General features: G+C 40.8%; 1 long non-coding RNA gene across 2 annotated transcripts in view; it reads left to right on the top strand.

Annotated features, from left to right (window-relative positions):
- Positions 1 to 20444, top strand: part of LOC120382839 — a 91382-nt gene extending 70938 nt beyond the window's left edge. The window contains exons 4-5 of one of the 2 annotated variants that reach the window (XR_005588255.1): positions 11971 to 12039; positions 20279 to 20444. This is a non-coding gene — a long non-coding RNA (uncharacterized LOC120382839). Of the gene's footprint in view, positions 1 to 11970; positions 12040 to 13077; positions 13232 to 20278 lie in introns of those variants that run through there. The other variant, XR_005588259.1, reaches the window with a different exon arrangement.
- Positions 20445 to 27495: the final 7051 nt, after the last annotated feature.

The raw sequence follows: 27495 nt of genomic DNA, 5'->3' as shown, positions 1-27495 counted from the left end.
GTAAATTGTAGCAAGATTAATTTATAGTGCTTTATTGCACAAGTACTCAGGGAGCATATGCCCATGCTGATTCCTCTTTGTCTCTCAGTAAGTTTTGCTACAGTTGGTCACAAAGTTCCTTTGCCCGACTGTTGACATCTAACTGAAAATGCAATTGTGCCCTGTCAGCATTTGAAAGCAGCTCAGCTGCACGCTCAAATGAATAGATTTTCAAAATTACAAATGTCAGAGAAAGTTTGTGTTCAAAGTTGCACACAACTCAAAAGCCCTTTGCCCTATTACATGCACACCATCAATAATTACAGCATTGATGCTTACAGTTTACAGCACAGCACTGTTCATGCTGAAAGTGCTTTACAAATATTATCTAATTCATGCTCACACTGGTAGTGAAGTGTTATCCTTGTTTTGCTGATGCAGAAACTGAGGCAAAGAGATGAAGTGATTTGTCCAAGATCACAGACTACATTAAATGTCAGAGCCAAGATTACATCTTCTGTGCTTCAGCCACTGGAACACTCCTCATGTTCACTTTGCTTTCCTACATATGTTCATATACATCTATGCTAATGCAGACTAGCTAAAGATCTTCTTACCCTGTAAAACAAACTGCCTCTGAAATCAAGATTAAAATTAGTAGATGAAAAAAAACCCTTTTTTTTTACACTGATTGTAAGCCAGGCATTTCAATTACTTGTTAACCTAATATCTAGCTAGTTAATTATTAAAAATAGCTTGATTACCAAACCTGTATCTCTAAAATACTTCTTCCACTGAAATGATTTTGCCAGTTCTATTTGCACAACATAAACACTTTTCTCATTCCCCCCCATGCATATGATGAAAGTATTTTCACACTGATTTCAAAATCAAATCTGTCCCTTAGTGATTTGATATGTAGGAACTGGAGAAGAAAGTATCACCAACTGAGTGATTTAAAATAAATCACCATCATGCATGCAAGTGGATCAGCTAAATTTGGACAAGCAATTAAGTCAGTAATTATGGCAGAGATGCATGTCTACCTAAATAGCTGACCATTTCCCTGAAGTTTACAGAGGCAGCTCTGATCTATCATGCACAGTGGTTTCCTGGCAATTTCTTGGTCAGATTTTATTTTGTGAAAATTGACAGAAGATGGAACTGGAACTATGTACCCATTCTAGATGTGAGGTTCCATTCCTTATGGACCCAGTAGAAACATGTATTTTAGAAAATTCTGCCTGGCAGTGAACTGTAACATCCTTGTCTCTTGACACTGGAAGTGTTCACAAGACCTAACATAAATTTCTTGTTTGGTGTTGTTCGATCAAAGTTATGCAAAGCCAAGCATTTTTCTTCCTCTTAAAATCTATTTAGTCCATGGATTCCCATCTGTGGGTAGACTGACTTGTCACATGGTGCCGGCTCTCTTTCTCGTTTCCATTTGAGAAAAACAGAATTGAGGGGGGTAAGGAGGAGTAGAGATCAAATGAAGAGCTCCACTGGCTCTCCATACTCTACTACATCAAACAAAAGTTGTTGTCTTCACTTTCAAGGCCCTTCACAGCCTATCCTCACCCTACCTATCATGTCTTATTTGCTATCCAGCTGTCAATATTCGCCTCCTATTAGTCCATGATGTCAGCCTCTCCTGCTCACTTATAAAGTTTTCAGACAAGCACCTCCCAAACTGCAGCTCATACATGGGACTTAAACATCTGCAAAGCTATTTCATTTTCCACCTGTGATGCTGCATGATTGAAGATGACCATTCATATCATTCTTGCTACCGCTGTCATACAATTGCAACAAATGTTATACAAAGTATGTTATGTAAGGTGTCAATGGAAAAGTTACAATACGTCATGTTTAATTATCCTGTTTACATGCATGTATCATCTTTGTATCTGAAATTATGAATATAAGCTATGTACTTCTATCTCAGACATGTTTGTACTCCTGGGTTATATCAGGAATAGACATTCCACTCTGACAATGGGCCATTGAGAAACTTATTTAGCCCAGTAGGCTTTTCCTGTGGATGCCTCAGACAGCCAGGAGTCAATGGCCACCCCTGTGATTCAGCAAAACATTTAAGGCCATGTGATGGGGACATGTGACCTTGGACCCCATCTTTGTCAGTAACTTTAAATACATAGAGGCTGTGGGCTTTGTTCAGGACAGTAAATTTTCCATACACATGGCAGAGAATATAACAGACATCTGAGGAGACATCTCCATTTTTGCCTCTTTCCTGCTCAAATTCTCTGAACTGTGGATTTACAACTAAAAGGAGTATTTTGAACTATGGACTGAAGACCTTCCAATCTTTTGCAAGATACCACAGAGACTTTTGCAAGCCAGCAGTCTATTCTATCACTGCTACAAACCTGATATAAGGACTTTACAATCATTTGTGTGTGTGTGTGTATTTTATAGCTAACTAGATAGATAGATAGATTTGGGTAAGATCTGAGATAGATATTGACCTGGGGGGGTCAGTCTCTGATCCTTTGGGATTAATAGAACCTCACATATGGTGAATTGGGTTTTCAATAATTTCTGATTATATTAGACCTGTTTGTCTGGTGGGAGCCATGGTCTAGAATGCCTAAAGAGGACTGTATTTAGTTTTCGGTTAACTGGTGTGGTGCTGCACAATCTCTTTTGTTACTGGTTTGGTGAATCTAACTATAGAATAAACCACCACTTTGGGGGAATTCTCTTCCCTGAGTCTGTTTGTGGCATTCTCATGTGGTCCATCCCAGTCATACCACCATCTACTCCAAACTCTTCTTCATCATGATTTATTTTCTGGGTTATGTTCAACCAGTAAAGAGTTGTGTCACCTCTTATCATATAACCTTTAAGTGCCTGAATCTGTCTGCTTGGATGCCCAGGGTCAGCAGCAAGCATGCACTTTATGTCTATGTATTGGGCAGTCCTGGTCCAATGCCTGCCTGCAATACCACAGACTTCCAGTGGTCTACATCAGCCTTGGTTAATAACTGGTAAGGTGATTCCACAGTCTTGCAAGGAACAAATGTCCCCAAAAACTTGTGTTCTGAAATGACCAGCTCTGCCCTGGAACAATCAGAGGAATCTTAAGGCTCATTCCTCATTTAAAGATTTAATATGCAACAGTTTATTACTTTAACTGCAGTTACTAAACAGTTTCATTCAAAAACAGCACTGGATTGGTTTAGACTAAAAATAAAACAAGTTGACTGAATTCCACAGAGAGAGATTTTAAGTGAGTACAAGTATAAGGATTACATTCAGAAATGGTTATAAGAGAAATAAAAATAAAACACTTTCTAGTAAGTAAAACTTAACAAGCTAGACTTAGGTCAAGGTAAAATCCTCACTACATATTTCCATCAAGATGGCTGCCCAAACTCCTGAACCAGGGCTGGTACCTTTTGACTTCTTAGGTGAAAGACAGATAACTTGGGGTTTCTTTGCCCTTTTATAGTCCAGTGAAGCTTTGAAGTGGATTCTTCTGAGGTTTACTCCTAGATAAAGTTCATCCAAGCTGTGAGGAAAGCAACATGGAGTCTCTTGTTAAAGGAATTTTCTTGCTGGGGTTGTCTGCTAAATACATGATTATGTAGTTCCTGCCCACTCCTCTTTAACTGCATGAACATTAAACATCTGATTGTCAATCTCCTCCCCCATCGTGATAATGTGAGATTTGCCTCCATCTCTTGTTAGCTTGACGGGTCTGTTTACATGCTATGTAAACACATTCTCATTGTCTTTCAAAGTACTTTGGCAGTAACATCTAGGTGGAAAAACTAAATTCCTTTGTCTAGTAAAGAGTAACTCCTGCTTGGCTGCCAAACACATTTTAAGAATTATAATTCCAGTTTATGCCCATAACTTTGCATTGGTTGCTTACATCTACATTATGAGATGATATTAATAGCCCCCAGTGAGTCATGAGCTTTCAATGACACCTTGCATGACACTTATCAGATACATTTCATGATATTAAAGCATTGGGATATACTTGAACTAGTTAAGCCAACTGCAGTTGATTACCAGACATGTGGGTAACCCTGGACCGCTGCCCTTGGGCTGCTCTTAATGTCACAATGATGCTGACAAAAAACTTTATAATAGTTAGGGTTCCTTGTGTGTAGTGACCAATGCCAGTCCCCAAGATTGTCTCATTCTTTCCTTGTACAACTGCATCTGTCTGTATCTATCTGTCTCTTTTCTTATACATAAATGATTACCTTTTTCAGGCAGGGACTGTCTTTTTGTTGAGTTTGCATAGCATAGATTATGGTCCATGACTAGGGCTCTTATGTGTTACAGCAATACGAAAAAAATAAATAGTGTGATTAATCTTTAAAACAAGTATTACTGGTGCTGATCAAGAAACTTACTTTTTCCCCATGAAATCTTTAATAAAAACAGATTTGTTTGTGTGTGTGTGAAAATTTCTGTTTTATCAAAAAGCCAGTTTTCACTGAAAATGTTTTGACAAAAAAATTCCAACCAGCTTCACAATAAAGACAGATCAAAAATACACAAGTGCTTTCCTAATGTTACATTTCTATATAGTTGTTACACACATCCCATGTTTCACATGGGATATATAACAGTATTGTTATAAGATCACTATCAGGAAGGTCATCTATTCATAGTCTACCAGCCTCTCTTGTTGTCAACAATGAGAAATAGCATAACTAGTAGAAGTTTAGTATTTTAGAGCTTTTCCAAGACAGCTCCCATCAATATATATCTCAGTCAAAATAACAAGCAGGCTCCACAATCCACAGCCTGAATCAGACAACAAGGCTGCAGCAAAATGAAATGATCTTGATCAAATAAGAAAGTAACACTGATCTGTGTATTCTCACCACAATTATGAGACTTTTGACATATCTTCAAGTGATTTCACTTACACGTAGAACAGCAACATATCAGTAAGTTGAACTCTATTTAGGAAGGCCCTTCACAGGACTCTATTTTGGAGGCCCTTCTTTATCAGGAGTAGTTATGCATAACCCAGGCCCCAAGCAACATTTCCCCGAGCCCAGGACAACCTCATAACATGGGCCCCCTATCCCATCCCACGCATACACTGTAATTAACTAAACAAAAATATATACATATATATTTCTGAAATGGCATAGATAGTCCTTATCATTTTACAACTTTATTTTCTGGCCTTTTTCATTGCAAAATCATGAATGACCTCACTAAAGTCAATTTTTCTCATGAGTTCACACTCAATAGACCAATACAGCAAGATGACTTAAGTGTTCCTGTGCCACAGCACACTGTCCGCAGTTTTTAATGAGTTTTCTTTCAGCTTCTGCCACTGTCACTGGCAAGATGCAAAAAATTCATAGGGCTATGCACACTTCACTGTAAATTAGTGGAAGGTTTTTTGTTGTAAATCTCATTAAGTAAGATTAGTTGTGGCAGTTTGAGTTCTTTTCCAAAAGTAGACTTGAAGATTTTTTTTCAGATGCAATATTTCACATGGAAATTTCTCCAAAAGTTCCATTGAGAATAGTTGAGACCTTGACATTTGAATGTTTTCTTCCAGTTTGTTAGGATCCAGTGTGATATATTTTAGGATTGAATGGAATGTACAACAAATGCCATTTGTTGCTTTGATTCGCCACTACAACTCTCAGACAACATCGTCTAAAGTTGCATAGAATATGTTCCTTCTGAATAAAGACTTTGTCTTATCTTCAAAGGTTATAGAACATGATTCATTGGGTGTCTCATCATGAAATCTTTTCCATTTGCTACCTCTCTTTTGCAGTATTCTTGGAAAAATTCTCATTCCTTCTGCCACAAGGCATGCTTCAAATAGAATTTTTGGGCAACTGATCTTCAATCATATCAGCAATGAGAGTTGACTCTGAATCAAAACAGATTCCTTTGGCTTTAAAAATCTTGTTTTTCTCCTCAGTACTTGAAAGAAATTTATACCAGAAGCTAGCCAACAAAATGCATGAAAATGAGCTGAAGTGCTGTTCCAGTGCTTCCACTTCTGCCTGAGCTTTGGGTGCCAAATTTAACTCAAGAGCACATTCCAATGCTTCCAGAATACCTGGGAGATGCTTTGTCCTTGGATGAACAGCATCACCTCACAGGACTGACACTGAAAAACATGAAAATTCACTGCATACAACCAAAAAATATTACTATTTGAGTATATGAAGCTGCAACATTAACTTCTATGAGATTAAGTGAATCGGATGCACAAAGAGAATACACGGCAAATTTATTTGGACATAATGAGGGCCTGAACACCTTTTAGCTTTCCTGACATATTAGATCCATTATCAAATCCTTGACCTCTACAGTCATCAAATGGAATGTTGTTCTCCACTTTTTTTTATCTAAACTGATGAACACAAGAAATAATTCTTGAATATTAAATATACCATTACCATAGTCCTGAACTACAAACCTGAATTACAATACTTTTGTTCATGGTGAGAGCACCTGGAGTAGCATCAAATATAATAGAATAAGATGGCTTTTTCTCTCTCACTGCAAAAATGCCCTTCTGCATGCTTTTACCACACAATTCAATAAAATTGTTCTGACTTTCTCATCAGAAGTAATGTGCCTGTCCTTGCACTTTTCTACTCTCTATCTGTTTTTGTAAGTCTTTAGCCAAATGGTCACCAGTTATGTTATAATGAGCTAATAACTTAAGAATTCCAAGGAAGTTGCCATTGTGTGAATCACCAGTCAGATTATCTCCTTGGAATGCTAAACCTCAAAGCAAGATGTAAGGTAACATCCAACATTCTTTGCAATATTGCTTTCCATTTTGCAGCTTCTGTTAATATTTGTTTTTGAATCTCACTGTCTACTCCCTCTCCACCTGAAAGCGACTGCTCTACCTCCTTCCACCGGCAGCTGCAGGTTTCATGTTCTATGCACTTTTCATATTCAGTAAATGTACTATAGTTTGTGACATTTTTTCACCGTTGGCAAATACCCTTCCCTTTTTGGCAGTATACTGTACTGTTCACAGTTGTTTCCCCTTTTAGAAAGTAACTAACATGGAAAGAAGTACAGTGCTTGGTTTGTAACACTCCAACCAAGCCAGTCTCTTGGAATCTTTCTTTACTATTGGAAATCCTAATTTGAGAAGAAATTCAGGAAAACTATGGCCATCAAAATCTTTTGGCATTGACTTCACTAGCTTCCACATTTCTTCAAAATTTGGTACACCAGCTAGAACAATATGTTGATTAACAGAATCTGTAATGTGGTTAGGCCACAAACCTGAATCTTTTAAAAAACATGAATCAGTAAGTAGTGCAGCACTACTCTCTCCTGCTTCTTGCAAACTTTCGTTTGAGTCTGGTGGTGGTATTACTCGACTATCTTTGGAGGTCATTAAATTGGAATCACATAATATATCTGGCTGCTTTTCTTCATCAATTGCCACAGTGTCTATATTGAAATCACCTTCACCTTGCTGTTTTCATTCATCCGGTTCCTCTGTTTGTTCATTGCTTGAACCAGACAGTTGAGAGATATTGTCTGTCAGGAAAAATGGGAGGACTGACTGGTTTCCTTTAGCTTTTTTTCTTTCAGCTGCTGCCAGTTCTGGCTGCCCAATTAGTATTTTTAGCCAGACATGGCAATATGGCAAATATATTAGTGATACACAAGTGACAAATTCCCTCTAGACACCTCAGAGGTACTGTTCCCTGTTCTTGGGATTTTGTCTCAGCCCTTCTATGAATCTTGGAGGATTAGTACATTATTCAGAATGTTGCTTCTATTTTAACACTGCATCTGATTGGCTCAGGTAAATCTTGCGAGATCTTGTGAGATCTGGATGTCGCATCAATACATAGGTACAAACATACTCACTGAGATTATATACATAACATTTAGTTAATCTCAAATGTCTACAATTTAGCCTGAATCTTTTTCTCATGGTGATGGGCTTGTGATCCTCTGGCCTGCCCTTTGAACTGGACTCTAGTAAAATATACCAATTCTCCTCCCACCCCGCCCCCCTTACTTGGGGCCAGCTAAAAACCATTGACTGGAACTTGCCAGAAAGGAATGAAACAAACTACTCAAGGAGTGTCCTATTTTCCCCATCAGGTCAGCATTATCTCCTGGTCATTAGTGGTAAAAGCAGTTGATAGATCTAACTTTATCAGTATGGGTTGGCAAGCACTCTCAGAAATCCATCATTTGAGAAGATCATCCTTCACACAATTTTAGGCAAGAGTTTGGTATTTCAGCTCCGATTAAGTCTAGATTGTAGAAACTCCAATACTCTTTGGTTTTGGTCAAGATGAAAATACATGAAAATAGACTTTCCTGCTATTTCAGTTTACAGCTAAAACCAAAAGAACTGCAGAGATTAATGGAAATTTTAAAGAAAGGTCTTCGACCTAAACTTCTGCAAACTTCCAGCAATGTCTGGGCATCATTCTGTTCAAATTTTGGTTGACGGTTTGGAGTGGGTTCTAATTTTATCCTAAAATATCCACTGAACTCTAATCTAAAGCATCTGCTCTCTCTTTATGCTGCTAACCCCTAAATATGTATGTGTTTTCCCTAACTTCTACAAAAGCTGCTCCTCAAGATAAATAGTGTGTAAATATTGTTATTGAGGATTTGAGATGTATAGTTATGGTTTCTGGTTTTAAGTTTAAACCAATACTAACTAGTCAGTATACTGCTAAAAAAGATCAGGATGATGAATGAAATCCTCTGAGTTTTCAATTTGAGTTTGTGTGAGTGAGAGAGAGAGAGAGACTTTTGATAGTTTTTCAGGGATTCCAAATACGAAATATGCTAGAAATGCTGTAGAGTAGCATGGGACTGACTGTTAGGGATACAAAGCGGAAGATCAGCTGGGATTTCTTACTTCAGATTTCTTTGCAAAAATAGTTCCATATTTTTTAACAAACTAATGTTGAAAAACCTCTTTCAGAATTAATTTAATTAAATGTTAATGCTGTAGCTTTTAAAAATACCATGGATGATGAACTACCTAGATAAAGTAACTATCTTATTAGAGTGAAAACTAGATCTTTGGGTTACATATGTTCCCTTCTGCTGCACATTGTGGAGGGCATCGCATTGAGGCAGAAAGGAAATGTAAGACTACCTTAGATATGAAACACGCAAGATTGAAGCTTCCTGGGCCTAGAAAATGTAGTCCAGCAGATGAGCCAGCAAACAGCTGCTGTATGCAGCATGCTTCTTTGTGCAGCATAGCTTTTCCAGATTAAAACCACTTGGGAGTTACAGTTGATGCATATGTGTACTTCCCCTGAGGCACAGTTAGGGCATAGGCATGGGGTCAAAGCCACTGGTTCCAAAGGGCAGCTAGCCTAGAAAAAGTGCAGTTCTACACAGATTCAGTATTATATCCAGTGGAGGTGCCTTTTACACTTCATGTACTAACTTATGAAGTTTGAGGCATGTGGCTTACCCTCTCGCTGATTTATTCACAGGAGAATAGCATTTGGAGATATGAGTACTTTTATTTTCACTATTTTCACATTTGTTATCAAATGAAGGAACTGAAAATCAAAGTTCTCATTTTAAAGACATGACACATGTGATGATCTATGAGGTGGAGTGCAGGCAGCTGCAATTTGCAATTCACTTTTCTTACCAAATCTTGTCTGGGAACGATCCCTATAGGAGGAGAAGAAAGGAATCAAATTCTATGTATTTGCTGTCTTAAGTCTCTCATGAGCAGAGGCTGCTTGTAAATTCTGAGACATTTTCGTAGGAGATAAACACATGTCCTCTGAACTGGATTGAACATTAAGCTGATATTAACTATTGCATGGGGTTGGCAATATTCGGCACATGGCCCATCAGAGTAATCCACTGACGGGCCACGAGACATTTTGTTTATGTTGATTACTGCTTCCCATAAGTCTCATTAGTTGGAAATGGTGAACCGCAGCCACTGGAAGCTTCGGGGGGGTTGTGCCTGCGGATGGTCAATGTAAACAAAATGTCTCATGGCCCGCCAGCGAATTACCGTGATAGACCGCATGCCGAAGGTTGCTGACCCCTAGACCATTGGCTTGTATAACTGCTATGTCCATTGCACTAAACTAGAGACATGAACCATGTAGCCTGCTCAAAAGTTCTTACTATATTGAAACACCAATATCTTTGCTTTAGAGAAAAAAACGGTTACACATTCAGTTAATCATGTGATGTTTACTGTGTGTTTGAAATTCCTTAGTGCGTACATTCCTTCCTTACTTAATCAATACACTGTTTCTATGAAACCCGGATTCAACCTGAATTCTTTTATGGCTCATTTATTTACAAAACATTACCCACATAGGTTGATCATTATTACTTAACAATCTCTGTGATTATTATCTGATACCCATATCTGGTTTCCTTCTTGTTTGGGGTTATTTTTGCTGACCTTTATCCAACCCTGAGAATGCTTTCAAGACTGTGATCTCTCTACCTGTGGGCACTGAAACAATATTTACTTTAGATTAGATACTTCTGGAGACCCTTCACATCCTTTTTCACACATCATGTGTTATACTGTAAGTAGAACTATCCAAAACATTTGCATATAAAGTGATATTAGGTCTTAATCCCAGCAAAGCTCTTAACAGACCTGGTGGTTTGGTGGATATTTTCCAGGCAAAAGATTTTTTTAAAAAATCATGGGAAATTTTTAAACTAAAAGAAAATCTTTATTTAGATTTGATATGAAATTTCCCATCTAAAAAAATTCCAACTATCTTGTGGAAAATGATATTTTCTAGCGACAAAATATTGTTGTTGACAAAACACTGTTTTTCAGTAGGAAAATTATTTGGTTGAAATATTTCAGCCTGCTCTAATTCTTAGTTTTAAGCATGTGAATTGTCCAGCTGAAGTCTACAGGACTCCTTATGTGCTTAAAGTAAAGCACATACTGAAATGTTTTGCCGAATCGGGATCTTAATGTATTGTGCATCTATGTCAATCCCCACAAAAGGCAAACAATCAAATCACTTTTTTTGTATCAGTTTCATAAGGCTTGCCATAAATAAGTTGCATTTTTTGCTAGAAAAATTGTAATACATTCCTGGGAAGTTTTGCATTTGCTAAAAATTGCAAATTCACAACATTTGTCAAAATTAATGACTTTTTACTATAAATTTTAAAATGTATTCTGTTTTGTCAGCATATTTTGCAAAGCAAAACTCATATTTCACCCAGTTTTAATTGTGGTGTGTGTTAATAATGACCTCTCTTCCTAGGTGTGAATGCAGTAGTTTAGACTTAAATTTGAAACAAAATTAGTAAATTTAATTATGTTAATACATAACCTGATAAGTAGCCAGGGAAAAACGTAACACTACAACAATACATTTTCAGTTCAGGAAGCAGAACAATTCTCACTATAGCAGCAAAATATATTTCAGAATTTCTTCCTTTGAGGAGATGCAAATTATATATATATGCTCTGGCTTAAATCAGGGCAAATATGGATGGGCTGATATGACCCTGATATGTATGTACCAATTTCTGTTTGAAAGGCTTCAACTCTGCAGCTCCTGCCATCTGGATCAGCCTTCCTGTATTTCTTTGCTTTATTGACTCACGATCTCTTTTTAGATCTCATCTGAAAACATGTCTGTGTTTTCAATGTTCTTGGTCCCTCTGCTTTTTATTGTGGAAAGCTGTATCTTTAGTTGAATCATTTTCCTAAAGCGTTTGGGCCTACACTTTGCATGGGGGACACTTTACATAATAAATATGCATTGTTTTATGGAAATTTTTGCCATTATGTTAAAACAAATTAATCAAATGGAAAATCAATGCAATAAAAAGAATACAAAGATCCACATTGACAATTACAGATTAATGGACAGAACAAGTTACAAAAAGTTAAGGGCAAGGAAAAAGCATTAAAGACACTGTATAATGCAAAAACATTTTAATGTTGTTTTATTGAACAATGACAGCTCCTAATCTTTGGTTCCACAGGCCAAATTTAGGCACGGTATAAGAAAAAGCAATGCCACTGAAGACCATAGGCCAAATTCTGGTCCTACTGTAAGTATCATATAACTCTATTAAAGCTCCATTGCTTGGGAACAGGGAATGGGAGGGTAGGACTGGTGAGTAGAAAGCTCCTTGATGGGACCCTTCCACATTTTCCCTTCTTTCCAGAATCCCCTCTCAAACATATTTACATAGAAGGGGACAGTGAGGACCGTATAATTACTAGAAAAGAAAATTATTTTCCTTTTTATTGATCTGAAGAGAACGTAAATGAAAATGTTTCTATACAAGGAGAATCTCATATGCAGCTGTGGAACTGGTCTGGAGGAGAGAAAATATCAATTGTCCTACCTCAAACAAACTTTCAGACACAACATAAACACAGACCTCACACTAGTAAACATTTAAAAATTAAAATTAGGAGAGGGGTATCATGTACAAAGTTATTATACGATTTTTGCCTCTGCCCTGCATCTTCACATTGCTAAGGAGTCTGTGGGTATGTCTACACTGCAATTAAAACCTGCGGCTGGCTCATGTCAGCTGACTCGGGCTGGAGTCCCAGGCTCTAGGGCTCTGCAAGGTGGGAGAGTCCCAGAGCTCAGGGTCTAGCCTGAGCCTGAACATCTCCACCACAATTAAGCAGCCCCTTATCCTGAGCCTAGCAAGCCCAAGTCAGCTGGCACGGGTACCTCTAATTGCCGGGTAGACATTGCCTCACAAAATGACAGCTGCTCATTTAGGATAAGTTGATACAATATGCTACAGAAGAGACACTCATTGGGTCTTTCATATGGACAGCATGCACTAGATCCACTGGAACTACACCTATCTGCACTTTCTGTGGCTCTGTTATAATTACTTATTTGAACTTCAGTAGCATCCAAAGGCCACAATCAGGATCAGGGCCTCGTTTTTTTTTAGGTGCTGTATAAAGTCATATAAGAGTCAGTCCTTGCCCCAAAGAGGTTACAACTTGCTGTCTGTTTTTTTAGTTTCCCCTAATCTGAAAAGTTATTCAGACTGAATACTTTGTTTGGTCTTTGTGCATGAAAAAACACAATCCCTCTTCCCTCACTTCCAAATAAGTTCTAGAGAAGGCAAAACCATAAAAAAGGAGATTCCGTGTGTATGAGATCCAGAGTGTATGCACTTTCACCAAACGGCTGGTCCCAAAGAGCCCAAGAAAAAAAAGAATTCTTCCATCTGTGCCTGCTATGACAGAGAGAACTAACTTGAGTCAGACAGCTCAGGCAAGTACAATACAATCTTTCACACAGGTTTGATTTCCAGCACCCTTGCTGTCCTAGTCTTGGGACTCTCTCAAACACAGACTGTGATTCATGCCAAAGGGTACCAATGTATGTTATTTAAGCAAATAATATATAAACTACTCTCTAAAATCTACTAAATCAAATACTTTTAGTACAGTTCCGCAGACACAGTTTCTCCAGTGACTCTCGATGCTACAAAAGCTGTACTGATGTTGCAGTTCACTTTCCTTGATGTTTTTATGTAGCTGCACTATCCTGAGATAAATATGCTTTATTTTGTAAAATATAATATATATTCTGTACATCTTAAAATTTCTGATAAATAAGTGGTAAGAATGAAACCATGTAATGAAATATCCTAGGTTTTCCCTCCCAGATTATACCACCATTTCATTTCACAGAAGGTAAATTCCATCAATCACCTTGTCCTTTGCTGCCAAGAGAACAGCTTCAAGTTTATTTCTATAAAGAAGGTAATGATCAAATGGGCAAACAGTCAAAGTAAATAAATTAAATTAACAGCCAAAGGGAGGAAATATATCAGCTGTGGATTTTTCTCATCTAAAAATCTGAGACGTCAACCTGCTTGTGTTGTAGTTAATTTTAAAGAAGAAATTATATAGACAGTGAAAACTTAGAAATGGGTAGGATTAAAATAAACCCAGTTTATAAATGTATGTCTATTGCATACCAGCAGCACTGTACCATTAGGCCTGATCCTGCATCAGTTCGAAGTCTCTGATACCTCAACTCCCTTAACAGTAGCTGAGGGGCTCCACATCTCAGGCCTGTAAGCAGGCAATGTTTAAGAATATCATAAATCAGGCAAAACATTTCCCATAAATTCCATTCCTGTAAATTCAACCCAAATTGGTAGCTTCAGCTGGGTTTCAATTTGATTTTCTGGGAGTCATTCAAACCAGAAACTCAAAGTGAAAATCAGTTCCTCAGATTATGATCTCAGTTTCACCTGAGTAAACGTCAATTAACTTGGATTAGAATCTGGCCCAAAGTAAGCAAACCAATGTGAACAAAAAATAGAATAAAGACTTGCACATATACCTCCCCCACAAAAAAAAAGGAAAGTGCTAAACCTCTCAAAGGTCTAGTCTCATTGTGGATGTGCTGTTATCGCGCACTGACATTTTTCCTCTGTAAATGGAATATTTGACCCTATACCAGTAGTCATCCCATTACAGTCAGTAGGAGTTTGTCTGTGAAAGGACTGGACAGATGTTGTACTAAATAATTTCCTAAAAATGCTATATGACAATTGAAGAGGACAGCTGAGAAGAGGATTGTCACAGTATCTAATCTAAGGCTTCATCCAGATCAAATTGAGATTCAGTAGAAATATTTCACCCACTTCTTAGTCCCTGCAATATCAGGTTGTGCTGCTTATAAAATGGGTGCAGATTTCTTTCTAATCTAGCACTGTGGATTGGAGAATATGGAACCATTAAATGATGGATCCATATTTATACCTAACACTACATCTAAATATTTTACTACATAAAACCAAATGACTGGCCAAATTAACCCCTGGACTAAGCAAGCACATCAGCATTAGCTTCAAAATAGTTATGCACGTTTATGCCAGCGGTGACTTTGGACTGTAATTGCCATAAGACACTCTTGAGCACACACTCTGATGGATCTAGTCTCTTTTCAGGTGGGAGGATGCATTTAGTTCACTTCACCTTGTGCACCTGAGGCACGCTGATCCATCACTGCACATGGTCTGTCACGTCTTGTGGCTTAAGTAAAGCTGTACTGAAATGTTGTCAGCAATATATTTATTGACCAGCATAGCTCAGCTAAGAGAGAATTTATCTTCCTTAAACATGTGTTATCTTTGTTACCTAACTCATCATCATTTAGACAGCTTAAGTTCACACACATGAAGGACACATTGGCCAATACTGCCATGTGTACTTTGAAATCATCCATGAAGGAGCCTACATTGCCACTACTTAATACTCAGATGCTAGAAATGATTTACCTTCTGACACTTTTTTACATCACTTGAATGCTGACTGTTTAAAATAATGTATTTATTTCCCTAAGGAGGCTCAGCTTAGATGCAGTATCTACTTTGCAGTTTTGCAGCTGGCTAGATTGAGGTCAAGTGATTCACCTGAGGTCACACAATGAATGAATGACCGACAGAATGATTTTGAACCCAGGGCAGGACCTTTCAATCTCCCTGCTGTAACCACTGGAGCACAATGTCTCCCTTGAATAAGTCTGAGTATTGGTTCCCATTGAAGGTATAGATTTCATAGTCCCCTGTGAAATGAAAGTTTGCACTTATATTGTTTTAGAGTTAGAGGAAGGCAGGAACAAATAGTTCAGTGTATAGATGACATTGCTTCCAATCAGCTTGAAGTATACTATGAAATTCTGAAGAGATGGAACAAACTACAAGCCCAGATCCAAACACTTCCAACTTCAGCCAGAACCTAACTTTGTGATTTCATACCATCTCTAGCTTTGATCCACTCCACATTGGTTAAAGGTCTCTCAACACAATGGAAAATTCTGACAGAGTTTAATTTTCTTGCTGGGGAAACATGATGTTTTGACTGTAACTATTCCACGTGTCAGGCCTTAACTTATGACCCATCACAAGATCAGGCCCTTGGTATGAAAGTTCTTCAGGCCAGGGATACTAACTCTGCTTTCACTTCCGCTGGTTTTACAGATTTCAGTGGAATTATATCCAATTTACAACAGTGTAAGTGAGACCAGAATCAGGCCCATTATTTTTTTGTCTGGAAGGCACCAGGCATATTTACAGCATTGTGTAAATAATGGATGCTATTGCTATTAAAGATGAATGCTTCCTATTTCACAAAAGATTAAGACAAACAAAACAAAACAAAATCATCAGAGAATACTAAATTGACACAAAGAAAATGGCAGGATCTATAAAGGAATAAGTGCCATCTAAGTACCTACTCTGGTACAGAGTCATCTCATCTGATGTCTACGAGCCTAATTTTCTTTTTTCCCCTCTTGACTCATAAGATGCATCAGTGACTACATGGGATGCATCAATGTTATGTTTTTAATTTAGAGCAGACCCTGGAGTAAAATACCTCTTTACAAATCTTTTAAATAAACACTCTCATACTTTGGCTGTGTATGTGTGGCAAGAACGGAGAGAAGAATAAGCATGATTAAAATTTAATTTGGATCATTAATAGCTGTTCATTTAAAAAACTCAGCTCTTCTCAGGCTGGCATCTAAAGTTTTCTTTCTTCTATTGTCAACTGCTTTGGAGTCATAGCTGGAATTGAAAGTAGTTCCTAAAGTGCTTTCCCTCATATCCATGTGTGCAGCCATTGTCAGCTCACATTCCATTATCTATCTACAGAGCAAGGGCAAAAGTAAAAGTAGAACAAAGCAGGAAACATCTCCGCTCTTTGCAGTCACAGTGCAACTCAGAGAAGTGTAGGTGATGTAGGCCATACCTAAATACACATACTCTACTCCTCTAGGTTTATGTTCAAGTTGGGGCAGGTGACTTTCCCATATCTCATCTCAGCATGTCCCTTTATTTATTTATTAACAAGACCCTATTGATTTTTGACTCAGCAAACTTTCTTGTTAGGATGCTATATGAATCTATTTTGTCATGGTGTAGCAAAAATTCTTCCTGGCATCTGCTCTGAAATGTATTTTTCTTTAACTTATGTGTGCCTCTTTTTCCTGTCATCTGGGTTGAACTGAAAATAGCAGTTTGGAATACGGAGATCTATACCATTTATAGTAATAATAACAAAAACAAACAACAACTATTTACATCCTCAGGGACCTCAGCAAGGATCACTTTACTCACTAACCAGGGCTGGCTCTAGGCACCAGCGCTCCAAACATGTGCTTGGGGTGGCACTTTCCAAGGGGCGGCACTTCGGCTCTTTTTTTTTGCTTGGGGCGCAAAAAGCCGGGAGCCAGCCCTGAGCGGAGGTGAGCTGCAGTGGGGGGGGGGGCGTGGGGAGGGCTGCAGGAAGTAACCCTCGGGGGGGCAGAGGAACCACTCCTCCCCCAGCTCACCGCCGTGCCACTGCCACCTGCTCCCCCGAGTGCGCTGCCACTCTGCTTCTCCTCCCTCCCTGCCAGTCTTGACGCATGAATCAGCTGTTTTTGCTGCAAGCCTGGGAGGGGGGGGAGAGAAGCTGAGCGGCGGCAGCATGCTCAGGGGAGCAGGCGGAGCGGAGGTGAGCTGCGGTGATGGGGGGCGCGGGGAGGGTGGCAGGAAGTAACCCTGGGGGGGCAGAGGAACCGCTCCCCCCCAGCTCACCTCTGCCTCCTCCCCCGAGCACGCCGCCACTCCGCTTCCCCCCCTCCCTCCCAGGCTTGCCTGGGAGCAGGGGCGGCTCTAGGCATTTTGCCGCCCCAAGCACTGCAAGCAGGCTGCCTTCGGCGGTTTGCCTGCGGGAGGTCCGCCAAAGCCGCAGGACCAGCGGACCCTCCGCAGGCAAGCCACCGAAGGCAGCCTGCCTGCCGCCTTCGCGGTGACCGGCAGAGCACCCCCAGTGGCTTGCCGCCCCAAGCACGCGCTTGGCATGCTGATGCCTGGAGCCGCCCCTGCCTGGGAGGGAGGGGAAATGTGGTGTGCCTGGGGGGGGTGGGATTTGGGAAAGGGGATGGAATGGGGCAGGAAAGGGCGGAGTTGGGAAAGGGCAGGGCCGGAGGGGGGGGTGGGAAAATTTTTTTGCTTGGGGGGGGCAAAACATTTAGAGCCAGCCCTGTCACTAACGACATGCAGCTACCTCAGATTGGAATACCAGAGCCATTTTATACTACACAACAGTTTACAGAAGAGGAAATGAAACACACATTTATACATAGTTGAAATTACAGGAAAATTCTAGGGGTGTAGAATACAATTAACTTGGAAATTGGCCAGAACATTGGGGGGAAAAAAAGTGTCTTGGGATCTTTAATAAGCATGAGTGGTCTAGTCTGCAGCTTTGTGTCTCATTTGAAAGACAGAGTATATCTAGCGGCTGCATGGTGGGGCAATGGTTAAGTATTGACTCAAAGGAGAGCATTAGGAAGACCTGATCCAGCGCCCATTAAAGTCAATGGGAATCCTTCCATTGCTTTAAATAGGAGTTTTATCATAGCAAATCACCAACCCCACTGTCTATTACACCCTTTGTTTTTCCTTCACATTTTCCCAGTGATCAAACCCACCTCTTTTTAGTTTATGAGATCTGACAGGATCACAGCCTGAAGTGGTATGGCTTTTATCTCACATGCCGTAATTTAATCTACTCTGAAACCCTCTATTTACTAAGTTGTTTATCTTGTTCATTTAGCTTTCAGCAAAGAAAACCTGGCTCAGTTACGCTACGCACTATTTAAAATGAGTTTTTTTATTTTCCCATGGGGATTTATTCTAAGAAAAATGCAGGCCTTGCTGAGAAATACAGTAGTTAATTCCATTGGTTTCCTATGGCCTCAAGCTCTCTGCTGCTCTATGTAAAAACATACCCTTCAATTTTCAAAGCAGTAACAAATAGAATTAGATGTGTGATTCTTTAGTCATACTCTGAGAATTTAAAAATTTATTGTCCATAACGCTTAGGGTCCGATCCTTCCCCCATTGAATTTAGTTGGAGTTTTCACATTGGCATCAATAGAAGTAGCACTGGAATATTTTCAGCGTAGATTTCAAAACAAAGGCATGCAATTGGCAGAAACGATGGCATAAATCAATAGAACAATTTTTCACATGGTAGCTTTTCAGTGAGGTATACACACAAACTGGTTTGATCAATAGAAATATTTGAAAGAAATGGAAGGGGGGAAATCTCCAGAAGTGTTACTGGATGGTCAAATTTGATTCTCTTGACTCGGGAAAAGTCTTTTGTACTTCACAAATGTAACTGATTTGTAACCAGATCTGAGTGATCTCCCTCTGCATTACAACTTCAACTTAATTTCTAGAATTATAAATTACAAATTTTTAGAACTGCCCATTGCACCATGGTTTACATTGGCACTGCTGAACCAGTGAAGGCAAACAGTCAGAAAAAGCATGGGGTAAACACATTACTACCGGCAGGAATTGGTTTTGGAAAGTAACTTTGGTTCTGTTTAGAGAGTTGACCTATACTAGTAGTAACTAATAAAAATTGGATTTCTCTGAATTCAAAAATCTTATTATTTTGTTTTTTCCCTAAGTAAACAAATAAAGGGATATATAGGCCTGAGTGACAAAGAGAGGCTACTAAAAAAGCCAGCTGTATACTGTGACAAATCCTCTTCTCAGCTGTCATGTAGCTGCTTTTTTTAAACAAATAAATAAATAAATAAGAAGGAAAACATTTAGTACAACATCTGTCCTGCAGTCCTTTTGTCCACAAACTCCTGCTGATGTGATGAGAGCTGTGCATGTGGAATGACAGATGGATCATTGTTTAGAGCCAGTTCCTCAAAGGTATTTCACCACCTACCTCCCATGGATTTCAATGGGATTTAAATGCTGAAATACCTTTGAGGATTTGGACCTTAGCTAATAATATACCCCACATTCCAAAATGATATGTGACCGTCCCAATCAGGCAAAGTATATTTTTAATGCTCATATTTGTCTTCTGAGTGCCACTGCACGTTCCCATGCCTGCTGGCATTTTGCCATCTCTATTTTAAGCTGTACAGACACTGGGGACTGGGGAAATATCTGCCTCTTCTTTTTAAGGGAAAAAAATCCAAGTGAGTGACTATTTAAACAATTTAGACTGTAAAATGCATATCTACTTAAATGGCTATACTGATTTTAATCAAACAAATTGTACTGCATCTCTGAGCTGGTTAAATTAACCTTGTGTCCCATACAGTCAACCCTTATGGCCTACACTGACCTCTTAGGCAAGGCAAATCAAATCAGCTGTGAACTGCTTGAACAAACTTGTCTGAACTCACTGAGCAGTAAATTCTACATCTGCAATATTTACTAGGGAGGGAAGCTGGCCTTTAAACACTTCCTATATTTCCTTCAGAATTACCTATGGATCATCTAACCAAACTAGGCAAGGGCAAGCATTTGAACTCATTAGCTGAAAATGATTCTTTGGATTGACCAAGTATTTCACCCCATCAACGCTGTGGATCACTGCTATAGCATGGAACAAGGGATAAAGCGCGATTAAGAAGAGAGGAGATCAAACAAATGCAGTAGGAGACCACAAATAAAAACTTGTAAAGTCTGCTGGAGAAGTTTCATTTAAAATGGTTCCCCCTCTCAACATACTTTAGAGACTGGCATATGGCATATGCTACAGATGGATAGGCAATGATACACATACCGCTGCATGTCTCTTGTACACTTGGTCCAGCTTTATGTTGCCAGCTGGCCAGAAGCAGCCAGGTTTGCAGGATGATTTGATTCCCCACAGCTGTCGTACAAAGCAAGAGGTCAGCAGGAGGAGGAGCGGGGGATATAGTTGACTAATCCTCACCTATAACAGATAGAGATTGAGCCCAAGACAGGCAACAACAGCTTCCCAGACAGCAACGTTCTTGATGTACAAACCCTTCATTTAAATGATGTGTTAATGTGAAGGTTAGGTTTGGATAAGGTTAGGTGACTTTGTGGAATCACTCACTGCATCAAGTTATGAATAATATATGAAATGAGTGATCCCTGGTGTACAGGGAATACGTGATGCAGCTTTTTGTAATGTTTCTCCTCAGACCCCCTTTATTGAGCCCACAGGGATAAACAGCCAGGAAAACTCATTTAGACCACCATATGCTGATGTCTCAACAAGCATGCCGACTTCTGAAAGCCATTTTTACTCTCAAGTGATTTTTAAATTAGTAGTATAGTAAATGCCTTCGTATTTGGAACCAAAGTTAACCAAAGGTAAGGAGGGCCTCTGCACACCTCTAAGAGATTTCATTTTATAAATGTGTTTTGGATGTAAAAACCCAGTGATTCATTGTGACTATGACTGCTAATTGTGAGTATGTCTCAGTAACTTCTAGGAAAAGATGCTGGTTAGTCATGGTGCAAAGGCCAAAAATCACAAACAGATTTTTCCAGAACCATATAATAAGGTATTGTGTATTGTTGATCTATTTTAATAGCATGGATAACCAGAAATGTAATAACAAATGTACTAGCAAATAGTCTGATCAATTAGCCTTTTTCCCCCATTTGCAAATTATTTGAAAACAAACTTTTTAATGATGAATTACTTAGTTACGTGAAATAGAAAATTTTCAACTGTTTTTTGTTATTTCTGCTTTGTGAAGAGTGGTTGGTCACCTAAGTCACCTGGTATTGTTTCTGCTCCCTAACTGGATGACAAACTTTTACACAGAAGAGGAGGGAAATGCTAACTTTCAAATGTCAGCCACTCTTCATTTTATTAGCCCGCAGGAGAGATATTTTCAAATTATGCTACCTGTTAAACATTGTTCATCTTCTCTGTAGAGTTGGGAGATTATTCTTAAAACCAGCACGCTAGCCTAATATTTTGCCTTATAACTTCATATAGGATATAGGTAAAGGGGGTACAAATTTCTTGGGCACTTAAGTGACTTAAGAGCCCAAGTCCAATTTTCAAAAGTGACATGCAATTAGGAGCCTAGGTCTCATTGAAAGTCAATGGGATTTAGGCTACCAAGTTCCTGTGTAATTTTTTGATAATGGCACTTAAGCACTTTTGAAAGGTACTTGCCAATACAAACCAGAACAGTATGGTGAACAGTGACTCACACCCAGTGATGTGGAAGACAGGGGAGAAAGAAAATCTTTAGTTTCAAGCAGGTTTCCCTCCTGCACATTCAGTCTGGGGGAAAGAGGATGACCCCTCTGGAAAGTTGCTGCTCCTTCACTGTTGTCTCCAAGCAGGACTCTATAAGTACTCATGTTCATATTTTCCTCCAGCTTTTTTGACAAACTGGGACTCCTGAGGCGCTTGAGTTCCTGCAGTGGCTTGGAGAACTCTTCTGCAAGCACAAGTAATAACCCAGGAGTCACTGTCAAGGTCACAGTCAGTGCAGGATATCCCACTCTACCTCTTCCGTCAGCTCTCGATCAAACCATCTAAAGTAATTGGGTCAGTAATCACAGGTCATTTGATCTTCTACGCTCAGTATGGGAACTCTGAGTCCCTCACATGATTTCCCCAACACATGCAAAGGAAAATACCTACACATGCATCCTAAGACTCCCACACCTGTGCCAGGCACCTATATCACACAAAAGGAGAGAATGCACTGGGCAACACTTTAGGATGGACAAGAGTAAAGAAGAAAGGAGCTGCTCTCCTCTAGTCACCCACCTGGATCCAACCTTCTTCTGGGGAGAACACATTACACCCTTCCCTGGATAATAACTTCCCCATTCTGTGAGCTGCTAACTCCCTCAGACTGTACCTCCCACAGCTAGTCAAGAACTTTTCCATAGGAACCCACCCCCACTGAATACAGGAAGGACTTATCTCCAGTCAGGATTGCTAGACTCAAAGCTCTAAATGGACACTTATATCAAGGATGCTGGCAGCTGCTCTGATCTCAGCTAGGCCACTGTTGCTTGCAGCTGTCTATGCCAAACAGGGTAAACTTGCCTGTCTCCATGTCTCAGGTCTGGGCTCAGATCCTCTAATGGCAGAAAGCAAACCATGAGAAGATAAAGAGGTTCTTTGTCTGTAGAACACAACATTCTTTGTATAGATTGTTTCTGACAATTGTATGTATATAACCAGGCAGTGCAATATATTAGTAATAGAGGTTGCGTTCTTGAGGTGACTCATTAATTTCCAGCTAGAAGGGTCTGCAGCACTGTGGGATAGGCACGTTGGCCCTACTTCACACAGTCTGTGTTTAGGTACCTAAATCTCAGTTTTCGGCTCTACTGCAATTCTTAAAACTCCTGCCAAATTCTGTAGGCACCTAAACTCACTCACCACTTACATTTTATAGGTAAAATTTCCCTAAGCACCTAAGTTTCTGCTTTTGGGCACATGCACTGTTGCCTCACTCTAGGCATCTGGATTCCTATCTCCTACTTAAGCCCCATAGTGATTCATGAAACAGGGAAAATATGTGTTCATCTGCCTAACTTGTATAGAGGGCCTGATCCAGAAGGTATGCTCAGAGTGCGCCAATCAGATTGGGTCTCATTCAAAATCTGGCCACTAGAGGAGAAGAAGGAGGTGGTAGTGGTGCCCACTTTTACCTTTTAGCCCAGTGGTTGTTAGCAGGGGCGGCTCTACAAAGTAGGCTGCCCCAAGCAGCGCGGACTCTGCGCCGCCCTTCCCCAGTCCCGCGGCGGTCCCCCTTCCGCTCCCGCCCCCTGGAGGGGGGTATTTGTGTTGGTGGAGCTCTCGGCATGCCCGCGGCAGGTCACCACACGAGCCCGGACGGCGACCCTGCGCCCAGTCATGGCTGCGGGAGCAACAGCCGGGGCGGGGGGGACGCCGCCGCGCGCCGCGCGCGGCGCGGCGGCGTCTCGGCGGGTGACCTCGGGCAGGCATGCGCCGCCCGGCATGCCGGCCACCGAGCCAACCACCCCCCCAGGATGCCCCCCCCTGCTGCGTGCTTGGTGCTGGCCCGCCCGCCCCCTGGTTGTTAGAGCACTCACCTGAGAGATGGGAGGCCCTTGTTCAAATCCTTTCTCCCCATCATGGGCAGCTGGTGAACCAGCCACTGGGGGAAGGTTAGTCCCTGGCCCTCCCCTTCTGCCTGAGGCCCTTCTGCCTCTGCTCCCCCACAGGAGCTCAGCTCAGAGTACACACACCCTGAGGCCCCTCATCCCTCTGCCCCAGTGCCCCCAGCCCCAGAGTTCCAGGCAGGCCCCCCAACCCCAGAGCTCTGGGTGAGCCCCCAACCCCAGCAACCTAAGCACCAGGTGGGCGGTGTGGCCCCAGACCCAGAGCCAGCCACCCTGAGTCCTGGCAGCACGCCAGCCTACCCCAGCCCCAGCCAGCCTGAGCTAGGGAAGAGTGGGAAGTACGACACACACACAGCCTCTCCTGGCCTTTAATCCCTACTGTCCATGCTCCCCATCAAGAAATGGGTGGAATTGAACCTGGATTTCCCATATCCCAGATCAGTGCTCTAACCACTGGGCTAAAAAGTATAAGGTGGACACCACTTTCTCTTCCTCATCCTCTCATGTGTGGAGCTAGGCAGCTGCCTAAGTCATTTTCACATGAACCAGCTTAGGCCCCTGACTCCTGGAGAGGGGTCTCATTTATGAATCTTTAGCAGAGATAGGTACCTCCCTGAAGCCCAGACTTGGGTGTCTATCTCCCTGAGGGGGTGGTGCTTAGGACACATACCTCTCATTGGCATCTCCCATTGGATAGCTTAGGTGGCTTCCTGCAGAGAGTTCTGGCATTTGTGAATTGCATTCTAAGGCACCTGTCTTTCCCTATTTATTGTATAGGACAGTGGTCCCCAATGCGGTGTTTGTGGGCACCATGGCGCCCGCCAGGGCATCTATCTGCACCCGCGTACTGGCCGGCGGACAAGCATCTGCCAAAATGCTGCCGAAAACGGCAACGTCAAGAGGCATTGCCGCCGAAAAGCCACTGAAAAGCAGCATCATCAAGAGGCGTCGTTGCCAAAATGCCGCTGATTTTTGGCGGCATTTCAGCAGCGACGCCTCTTGATGTTGCTGCTTCTCGGCGGCATTTCGGCAGATGCTTGTCTGCCAGCCATGGTCCTCAGTGGCTCATCGTCTGGCTCCCGCCAGATGAAAAGGGTTGGGGACCACTGGTATAGGAGCCTACACACCTAACTCAGGCTTCGTGAATCACAGGGTTTTCCTGTGATGTTCTAGACACCTGAAAATTAGGCATTTCAATGCTCTGCATCACCACATCTAAGTATCTTTGCGATTTGAGGCCTCTTCCCTGAAGTAAAGTACTACTCTATTTCACTCTCTTACAGTGACATCTATGGTAGCTGATTAAGGGCAGAATTGTGGCTTTTAAGAACTGTGCTGCATTGATGGCTGTGAAGAGCTGTGCCATCCCAGAAAGTAGCCTGGGATCTCTTGTGCCCCTCCAAAGGGGATTCATGATCCAAGACTAACCTGGCACACAGAGGAAGTGCAGGTCCCCCTGGAGCAGAAGGATTAAGGGTCATGGCCAACCTTTTGGAGGGCCTAAGGCTGATAATGGTTCAAGCTCTGTTAAGTCTCTGCTCTCATCCAGATGTAACTGCACTTGTACCTTACACCTGTTCAAGGCCATAGGAGGAATATGCTTTCACCCTCTTCATTCTCCTGAGTAAAAAAAGGGAACCATCAGGCCCTCTGAAAATAGCATCAGGATATCCAGAAGTTGCTGCACGTAGACCTCATGGGTTGCTGGGATGTGTCTCTTCTGTAATGTAAGAGAGGTGCTCAGGGATCTGAGTGGACCCTTTGCCTCTGGAAAGGAAAAAAAAGATGTTCAGTGTGTGCTATTAACTGCTGTAGAAATTTGGCTGCCTTTCAAATAAAAAAAAACATTGAAAAGGCTCACAGATCCTATCGGCTGCAAGCAGAATCTGCACCAGACTTCTTGTCAGATATTATTTCTCTGAGAGCTATGAAGGGTTTTCTCTGAGAGTTTTAAATCCCAGAATGAAACCTGGATGGCCTGTGCCATCAGAGCAAAAACTTTTGATGATGCATTAACATGGCACTGACCCATCTGGTTGGTACACGCTGTCACTCCGAAATTCCATTAATAGGAAGCCTGCAGACATGAACTCAGTTTGACTTTAAAGCTTTATGTGTTTCTATTAAAAGTGCATTTATTTAATTAATGCATATTTTAGAGAGAACATGTCTTTAAAAAGAAGCAGTGGATTTGACAGACTAACTTTGTCTACCTCTCTGCAAGTCAGCTGGGAAATACTGCTTTATTTATATGCAGTACGTACAAGGGGGAAATGGAAACCTTACAAGTGCCTACAGCAGGGGCACTGAGGAAAAATCAGCCCTGCTGAACCCAGATTGTAAGGTTTGAAGTTTGGCAGATTTGATTTTGTTTGCAACTATTCAGCCAGCACTAATCTAATTTGAAGGTGTAAGCAGGAAGAATATTCTTTGGCCACAATGAAATTTATGTCAGCTGGCATCATTTCAATATAGGGACAATATTTTATGTAGTTTGGTAAATGGGACAAATTCTACCTTCAGTTGAAACCTCATTGAAAGAAGCATGTGAGTAAATGAGGAAAGCATTTAGCCAATGGAGGTACATCAGAGATGAATTTGCCCTACTGTGTCTAAACACAATCCTGATTTTCATTTACAGTAAGAGGTCCCTTACCATTGAGAGGTTTAACCTACTTTACCCAGCTCAATTTCTGGAGACTATTATGCTAGGAAAAACAACACAGTGAATTTTGGAAGACACCACTTATGCTGCTTTTATATATTGAAATTTCTGATACACAAATTGTAAAGTGAATTTTAAATAATTAGCTGCCATGGAGACTGCAGTTACGAATGCATACATCCTTCCTGAGACACTCTGGATGGTATCCACTTTTATCATCCTAGTGTAAACAGAGATTTAGTAGCTGACAGACACACCACATAGATCTTATCTATCCTAGCAATAGCAAATTAGCATTTCACTGACTCATTCTTAGGTAGCTATCAACTTGGCTGGCAGCTGTGATCTTTCATATCCAGTACTTCTATTCAATACCATATGCCAGAGCTAGATCTTGGGATTTTGGCACCTTGGTTTTGTTGGACAAGTCCTTGACATGTTTTTCTCCTTCATGTGAGGTGAAACAATTCAATTGCATTTGCACCTCGTATTGTCAGGATTATTTATTTACTCTGGATAGTTGTACAAATGGGACAATTCTGCAATGTGATACAAAGAAGAGGGCTTTGACATGTCACAGGATAATGATTAAGACTGCCTTGATGAATATGTAGAGTAGACCCAGAAGTATTACTTCTGGAATTGCTGTCACAAAGCTTGCTGTTACCTAATGGAATGAGAGTTAATGTTCTTGGAATTAGAGGTTACGACCTGCTGATGAAGATATGAAACCTTCAGGGGGAGAGTAGGAGAAAAAAAAACACTAGAAACTCCTTAAGAGACCATAATATAATACCAAATTGAATCATATTACTTCTTCGTGTTTTGACTGTGATCTAATGGGGAAACAGTTTAATATCTGATCTGCTCTCTGCTGTGGTACTTACAGCCCCTTGTGAGCGCAGGATAAAAGAAATGATCTATAGTAA

This window comes from Mauremys reevesii, linkage group 1 (genome assembly GCF_016161935.1).
Source record: "Mauremys reevesii isolate NIE-2019 linkage group 1, ASM1616193v1, whole genome shotgun sequence".
Taxonomy (NCBI): domain Eukaryota; kingdom Metazoa; phylum Chordata; order Testudines; family Geoemydidae; genus Mauremys; species Mauremys reevesii.
The sequence above is the reverse complement of the archived record's forward strand: the minus strand, read 5'-3'. Positions and strand labels throughout refer to the sequence as shown.